Raw genomic sequence first — 8,378 nt, forward strand, 5'->3', positions numbered from 1 at the left:
ACTAGTGCTAGCCTCCCTACATTAGTGCTAGCCTCCCTACACTAGTGCTAGCCTCCCTACACTAGTGCTAGCCTCCCTACACTAGTGCTAACCTCCCTACACTAGTGCTAGCCTCCCTACACTAGTGCTAGCCTCCCTACATTAGTGCTAGCCTCCCTACATTAGTGCTAGCCTCCCTACATTAGTGCTAGCCTCCCCACATTAGTACTAGCCTCCCTACATTAGTGCTAGCCTCCCTACACTGGCTTCCTGTCAAGGCTAGGGGTGATTTCAAGGTTTTACTGCTAACCTAAATCAAATCAAATCAAATTGTATTTGTCACATACACATGGTTAGCAGATGTTAAATGCGAGTGTAGCGAAATGCTTGTGCTTCTAGTTCCGACAATGCAGTGATAACCAACAAGTAATCGAACTAACAATTCCAAAACTACTGTCTTATACACAGTGTAAGGGGATAAGGAATATGTACATAAGGATATATGAATGAGTGATGGTACAGAGCAGCATACAGTAGATGGTATCGAGTACAGTATATACATATGAGATGAGTGTGTAGACAAAGTAAACAAAGTGGCATAGTTAAAGTGGCTAGTGATACATGTATTACATAAGGATGCAGTCGATGATGTAGAGTACAGTATATACATATGCATATGAGATGAATAATGTAGGGTAAGTAACATTATATAAGGTAGCATTGTTTAAAGTGGCTAGTGATATATTTACATCATTTCCCATCAATTCCCATTATTAAAATGGCTGGAGTTGGGTCAGTGTCAATGACAGTGTGTTGGCAGCAGCCACTCAATGTTAGTGGTGGCTGTTTAACAGTCTGATGGCCTTGAGATAGAAGCTGTTTTTCAGTCTCTCGGTCCCAGCTTTGATGCACCTGTACTGACCTCGCCTTCTGGATGATAGCGGGGTGAACAGGCAGTGGTTCGGGTGGGTGATGTCCTTGATGATCTTTATGGCCTTCCTGTAACAACGGGTGGTGTAGGTGTCCTGGAGGGCAGGTAGTTTGCCCCCGGTGATGCGTTGTGCAGTCCTCACTACCCTCTGGAGAGCCTTACGGTTGAGGGCGGAGCAGTTGCCGTACCAGGCGGTGATACAGCCCGCCAGGATGCTCTCGATTGTGCATCTGTAGAAGTTTGTGAGTGCTTTTGGTGACAAGCCAAATTTCTTCACCCTCCTGAGGTTGAATAGGCGCCGCTGCGCCTTCTTCACGACGCTGTCAGTGTGAGTGGACCAATTCAGTTTGTCTGTGATGTGTATGCCGAGGAACTTAAAACTAGCTACCCTCTCCACTACTGTTCCATCGATGTGGATAGGGGGGTGTTCCCTCTGCTGTTTCCTGAAGTCCACAATCATCTCCTTAGTTTTGTTGACGTTGAGTGTGAGGTTATTTTCCTGACACCACACTCCAAGGGCCCTCACCTCCTCCCTGTAGGCCGTCTCGTCGTTGTTGGTAATCAAGCCTACCACTGTTGTGTCGTCCGCAAACTTGATGATTGAGTTGGAGGCGTCCGTGGCCACGCAGTCGTGGGTGAACAGGGAGTACAGGAGAGGGCTCAGAACGCACCCTTGTGGGGCCCCCGTGTTGAGGATCAGCGGGGAGGAGATGTTGTTGTGTACCCTCACCACCTGGGGGCGGCCCGTCAGGAAGTCCAGTACCCAGTTGCACAGGGCGGGGTCGAGACCCAGGGTCTCGAGCTTGATGACGAGCTTGGAGGGTACTATGGTGTTGAATGCCGAGCTGTAGTCGATGAACAGCATTCTCACATAGGTATTCCTCTTGTCCAGGTGGGTTAGGGCAGTGTGCAGTGTGGTTGAGATTGCATCGTCTGTGGATCTTATATTCAGTAGTTCTTCTCGACTGTATGTAATGAAACCTAAGATGACCTGGGGTACTAATGTAAGAAATAACACGTAAAAAAACAAAAAACTGCATAGTTTCCTAGGAACGCGAAGCGAGGCGGCCATCTCAGTCGGCGCCGGAAGGACACTCTCCCAGAATTCCATTACAAAGCATTACATGGGCGTGCTCCTACTTAGCTGTACGATTTGGTCCTGCAGAACATGCCTAAACGTACGCTACGGTCACAAGACGCAGGCCTCCTAATTGTCCCAATAATGTCTAAGCAAACAGCTGGAGGCAGGGCTTTCTCCTATAGAGCTCAATTATTATGGAATGGTCTGCCTATCCATGTAAGAGATGCAGACTCGGTCTCAACCTTTAAGTCTTTACTGAAGACTCATCTCTTCAGTAGGTTCTATGATTGAGTGTAGTCTGGCCCAGAGGTGTTAAGGTGAACGGAAAGGCTCTAGAGGGACAAACCACCCTTACTTTCTCTGCCTGGCCGGTTCCCCTCTCTCCACTGGGATTATCTGCCTCTGCTCCTATTACGGGGACTGAGTCACTGGCTTACTGTTGCTCTTCCATGCCGTCCTTACTAGGGGTGTGTCACTTGAACCGGTTGAGTCGCAGATGTGATCTGCCTGTCCGGTTTTGCACCCCCTCTGGCTCATGCGGTGGGGGAGATCTTCATGGGCATCAGCCTTGTCTCAGGGTAGTAGTCTGGTGGTCTGTCGATATCCATCTAGTGGTGTGGGGGCTATACTCAGCCTTGTCTCAGGGTAGTGGTCTGTTGATATCCCTCTAGTGGTGTGGGGGCTATACTCAGCCTTGTCTCAGGGTAGTGGTCTGTTGATATCCCTCTAGTGGTGTGGGGGCTATACTCAGCCTTGTCTCAGGGTAGTGGTCTGTTGATATCCCTCTAGTGGTGTGGGGGCTATACTCAGCCTTGTCTCAGGGTAGTAGTCTGGTGGTCTGTTGATATCCATCTAGTGGTGTGGGGGCTATACTCAGCCTTGTCTCAGGGTAGTAGTCTGGTGGTCTGTTGATATCTCTCTAGTGGTGTGGGGGCTGTGCTTTTGAAAACGTGGGTGGGGTATAGTGTCCCCCGACCCACCCCTGTCTCAGTGTCAAGTATCTATGCTGCAATAGTCTGTGCCAGGAGGGCTTAGTCTGTTAAATTATAAGGAAAAAAACAAAAGCACAGAGACCCAAATTGTGCCGTCTTCCTTCTGTGAGGCTTTAAAATTATATAAACGTACACTCAGAACCAAAAAAAGCACTGTACAACAGCAGGCAGCTGATACTGAGTCCATAAACACAAACAACTTCTGGTAAAACTGGAAAAAGCCTAATAAAAATTGAAACGATGAATTAGCGATACTGTCACGCCCTGACCTTAGACCTACCCTGACCTGTTAATGTCTCTATTTGGTTTGGTCAGGGTGTTATTTGGGGTGGGCATTCTAGGTTTCGTTTTCTATGATTTTGTGTTTCTATGTTTTGGCCGGGTATGGTTCTCAATCAGGGACAGCTGTCTATCGTTGTCTCTGATTGGGAACCCTTTTCCCCTCCTTTCTGTGTGGAAAGTTGACTTTGTTTATGGCACATAGCCTTTAGCTTCACGGTTTGTTGTAGTGTTTGTTTTGTTCGGCGTCTTTTCAAATAAAAAGAAAATGCACGCTCACCAGGCAGCGCCTTGGTTCTTTCAACAGCCAATACAAAATGGTGACATGTGGACAACCCATCTACAACACTGTTCAGAACAATTCCAAATGAAGGAAAATCCATTGGACTCCCAAATTATTGAACAGGAGCTCTATAAGAAACTTCAGGCCTCAAATTTTTTAAAGCAAGACCTCATGACATGCTAAATGAGATGCTCAAATTCACTAGTGCGAATTGTCTATATTAAAACCGTTTTAATTTGATCCTGAGGTTATTTCCCTGACATCTGGACTCATAACCTTTAACCTCAATGGAGACAACCCCGAACAGTTAGAAGCATTTGTGTGAACAGTAACCAGGGGAAGGTTTTCTGTAGTATTATAAATGTAAGCGTTCTATACCTCCTTAAACACAATGTCTTGAGTAAAAGCCAAATTGGATTTATACCAAAACGTCGCACGACTGGTCATATTTACACCCTACACACCCTGATAGACAAACATGTCCACCAAAATGTACGCTTGCTTTATCGACTTCCAAACAGCATTTGTGTAACGGCTGTTGGAAGGTGTGGAGGACCAAGGTGCAGCGTGGTACGTGTTTATCTTTATTATTTGAACTGAACACTGATTCACAAAAATAACAAAGAGAAAGAACGAAAACCGAAACAGTTCTGTCTGGTGCAGCGGCTACCTAAGTATGGTTCTCAATCAGAGACAACGATAGACAGCCCTCCTCTGATTGAGAACAACACCTGGCCAAACACACAGAAATAGAAAACATAGAACACAAAAAACATAGAAAGCCCACCCCAACTCATGCCCCGACCAAACCAAAATAGACATAAAAAGGATCTCTAAGGTCAGGGCGTGACAATTTGATTCTACCTGGCATACAGCACTGTTCTACAAAGCTATTGAAAGTAGTGTAAGGGGTAAAACATATGACAGAATTCAATCAATTTATAGTGCCAATATGTGCAGCATTAAAATTGGCAAGAAAATGACATGATTCTTTAACCAGGGGCGGGGTCTTCGCCAGGGTTGCAATCTGAGCCCTGCACTCTTCAATATTGGCACGAACACCGTATTTGGCCAATTGGTTGGTATCCACAGTTCAAAGGTTAAATGCCTGCTCTTTGCAGATGACCTATGCCTGCTGTCACCTATAGCTCATGGCCTACAGACTGACAAAAAAATTGAGCTGCATCTGACTCAACTCTGCTCCAGCTCTCAGCCACACAGATTGACACAAGTTGCATCTGACTCAGCGCTGCTCCTCACCAGCTCTCAGATACCTTTCTCAAGTCCCAAATGACACCCTATTCCCTATGCAGCCCATTGGGCCCTGGTCAAACGTAGTGCACTATATAGGGAATAGGGTGCCAAGGCCCTGGTCAAACGTAGTGCACTATATAGGGAATAGGGTGCCTAGGCCCTGGTCAAACGTAGTGCACTATATAGGGAATAGGGTGCCTAGGCTCTGGTCAAAGTAGTGCACTATATAGGGAATAGGGAGCGTTTTGGGACGTACGTCTTACCTCCATCTCACTGCTGTGTTTGTGCCCTTGGACAAACCTAGAGCTCAACTGGAATTGATTTGCACTTCTCATAATGCTGTTTATCCTAATGCCTTCTTGGTGACAGAACACTTGATGATGTTTCACATCCATTATTCTCCCAGTGTTCCCCAACAACGGCATACTAATCCCATTGTGTAAACAGTGTCACGACTAAATCCGTTGGTGGCCTAGTTGTTATTTTTCTCTTAGGCTTTAACGGAAATAAAAGAAGTAGCCAATCCCAAGGACACTGCAGTAAACTCAAATGTTTTTGCAAGCAATTCCTAGGGAAAAAAGCAATCTGTTTTTTAAAGATGGGGAGGGGGGGTAACGAGTAGAAGTTCACAGGAAGGCCTCATGCCTCCAAGCATACAAGGTAGCCCCATAGATCCTAATACGTCATTCTATCAGTATCTACTTCTTCGCTCACAAGCAGACTGTTTACGTCCTTTACAGCTACTGGAACGGTGCTGTGTCTGTGTGTCTGTGTGTCTGTGTGTCTGTGTGTCTGTGTGTCTGTTTGTCTGTGTGTCCGTTTGTCTGTGTGTCTGTGTGTCTGTGTATCTGTGTGTCTGTGTGTCTGTGTGTCTGTGTGTCTGTGTGTCTCTGTGTGTCTGTGTGTCTGTGTGTCTCTGTGTCTGTGTGTCTGTGTGTCTGTGTGTCTGTGTCTCTGTGTGTCTGTGTGTCTGTGTGTCTGTGTCTCTGTGTGTCTGTGTCTCTGTGTGTCTGTGTGTGTGTGTGTCTGTGTGTGTGTGTGTGTGTGTGTGTGTGTGTGTGTGTGTGTGTGTGTGTGTGTGTGTGTGTGTGTGTGTGTGTGTGTGTGTGTGTGTGTGTGTGTGTGTGTGTGTGTGTGTGTGTGTGTGTGTGTGTGTGTGTAGTCAGGGTCAAGAGGTTCAGCAGGGGCAGCTGTCATCATCAGATCACTCTGTTATTCTACCACTCTAACTATGTCCCAAAAGGAACCCAATTCCCTATACAGTGCACTACTGTTGACCAGAGGGTTCTATGGAGGGAATAGGGTGCCAGTAGTGCACTATAAAGGGAGTAGGGTGCCAGTAGTGCACTATATAGGGAGTAGGGTGCCAGTAGTGCACTATATAGGGAGTAGGGTGCCAGTAGTGCACTATAAAGGGAGTAGGGTGCCAGTAGTGCACTATATAGGGAGTAGGGTGCCAGTAGTGCACTATAAAGGCAGTAGGGTGCCAGTAGTGCACTATAAAGGGAATAGGGTGCCCGTAGTGCACTATAAAGGGAGTAGGGTGCCCGTAGTGCACTATATAGGGAATAGTGTGCCAGTAGTGCACTATATAGGGAGTAGGGTGCCAGTAGTGCACTATAAAGGGAGTAGGGTGCCTGTAGTGTACTATGTAGGGAATAGGGTGCCTGGGCCCTGGTTAATAGTAGTGCACTATAAAGGGAGTAGGGTGCCTGTAGTGTACTATGTAGGGAATAGGGTGCCTGGGCCCTGGTTAATAGTAGTGCACTATAAAGGGAGTAGGGTGTGGTGGATAGGGCCCTCTGAGGGAGTAGTGGATAGGGCCCTCTGAGGGTGTGGTGGATAGGGCCCTCTGAGGGAGTGGTGGATAGGGCCCTCTGAGGGTGTGGTGGATAGGGCCCTCTGAGGGTGTGGTGGATAGGGCCCTCTGAGGGAGTGGTGGATAGGGCCCTCTGAGGGTGTGGTGGATAGGGCCCTCTGAGGGAGTGGTGGATAGGGCCCTCTGAGGGAGTGGTGGATAGGGCCCTCTGAGGGTGTGGTGGATAGGGCCCTCTGAGGGAGTGGTGGATAGGGCCCTCTGAGGGAGTGGTGGATAGGGCCCTCTGAGGGTGTGGTGGATAGGGCCCTCTGAGGGAGTGGTGGATAGGGCCCTCTGAGGGAGTGGTGGATAGGGCCCTCTGAGGGAGTGGTGGATAGGGCCCTCTGAGGGAGTGGTGGATAGGGCCCTCTGAGGGTGTGGTGGATAGGGCCCTCTGAGGGAGTGGTGGATAGGGCCCTCTGAGGGAGTGGTGGATAGGGCCCTCTGAGGGAGTGGTGGATAGGGCCCTCTGAGGGTGTGGTGGATAGGGCCCTCTGAGGGAGTGGTGGATAGGGCCCTCTGAGGGAGTGGTGGATAGGGCCCTCTGAGGGTGTGGTGGATAGGGCCCTCTGAGGGAGTGGTGGATAGGGCCCTCTGAGGGTGTGGTGGATAGGGCCCTCTGAGGGAGTGGTGGATAGGGCCCTCTGAGGGTGTGGTGGATAGGGCCCTCTGAGGGTGTGGTGGATAGGGCCCTCTGAGGGAGTGGTGGATAGGGCCCTCTGAGGGAGTGGTGGATAGGGCCCTCTGAGGGTGTGGTGGATAGGGCCCTCTGAGGGAGTGGTGGATAGGGCCCTCTGAGGGTGTGGTGGATAGGGCCCTCTGAGGGAGTGGTGGATAGGGCCCTCTGAGGGAGTGGTGGATAGGGCCCTCTGAGGGAGTGGTGGATAGGGCCCTCTGAGGGTGTGGTGGATAGGGCCCTCTGAGGGAGTGGTGGATAGGGCCCTCTGAGGGAGTGGTGGATAGGGCCCTCTGAGGGTGTGGTGGATAGGGCCCTCTGAGGGTGTGGTGGATAGGGCCCTCTGAGGGTGTGGTGGATAGGGCCCTCTGAGGGAGTGGTGGATAGGGCCCTCTGAGGGTGTGGTGGATAGGGCCCTCTGAGGGTGTGGTGGATAGGGCCCTCTGAGGGTGTGGTGGATAGGGCCCTCTGAGGGAGTGGTGGATAGGGCCCTCTGAGGGTGTGGTGGATAGGGCCCTCTGAGGGAGTGGTGGATAGGGCCCTCTGAGGGTGTGGTGGATAGGGCCCTCTGAGGGAGTGGTGGATAGGGCCCTCTGAGGGTGTGGTGGATAGGGCCCTCTGAGGGAGTGGTGGATAGGGCCCTCTGAGGGTGTGGTGGATAGGGCCCTCTGAGGGAGTGGTGGATAGGGCCCTCTGAGGGAGTGGTGGATAGGGCCCTCTGAGGGAGTGGTGGATAGGGCCCTCTGAGGGAGTGGTGGATAGGGCCCTCTGAGGGAGTGGTGGATAGGGCCCTCTGAGGGAGTGGTGGATAGGGCCCTCTGAGGGAGTGGTGGATAGGGCCCTCTGAGGGTGTGGTGGATAGGGCCCTCTGAGGGAGTGGTGGATAGGGCCCTCTGAGGGTGTGTGGATAGGGCCCTCTGAGGGAGTGGTGGATAGGGCCCTCTGATAGGGCCTCTGGGAGTGGTGGATAGGGCCCTCTGAGGGTGTGGTGGATAGGGCCCTCTGAGGGTGTGGTGGATAGGGCCCTCTGAGGGAGTGGTGGATA

At 50.4% G+C, this 8,378-nt stretch overlaps 1 protein-coding gene across 1 annotated transcript in view; it reads right to left on the bottom strand.

Moving 5' to 3' along the window:
- Nucleotides 1-8,378, bottom strand: part of LOC124012787 (angiopoietin-2-like) — a 123,260-nt gene that overhangs the window by 79,471 nt on the left and 35,411 nt on the right. The gene's annotated exons all lie outside the window — the stretch shown is intronic.

The sequence above is a fragment of the Oncorhynchus gorbuscha genome, linkage group LG24 (assembly GCF_021184085.1).
Source record: "Oncorhynchus gorbuscha isolate QuinsamMale2020 ecotype Even-year linkage group LG24, OgorEven_v1.0, whole genome shotgun sequence".
Taxonomy (NCBI): Eukaryota; Metazoa; Chordata; class Actinopteri; order Salmoniformes; family Salmonidae; genus Oncorhynchus; species Oncorhynchus gorbuscha.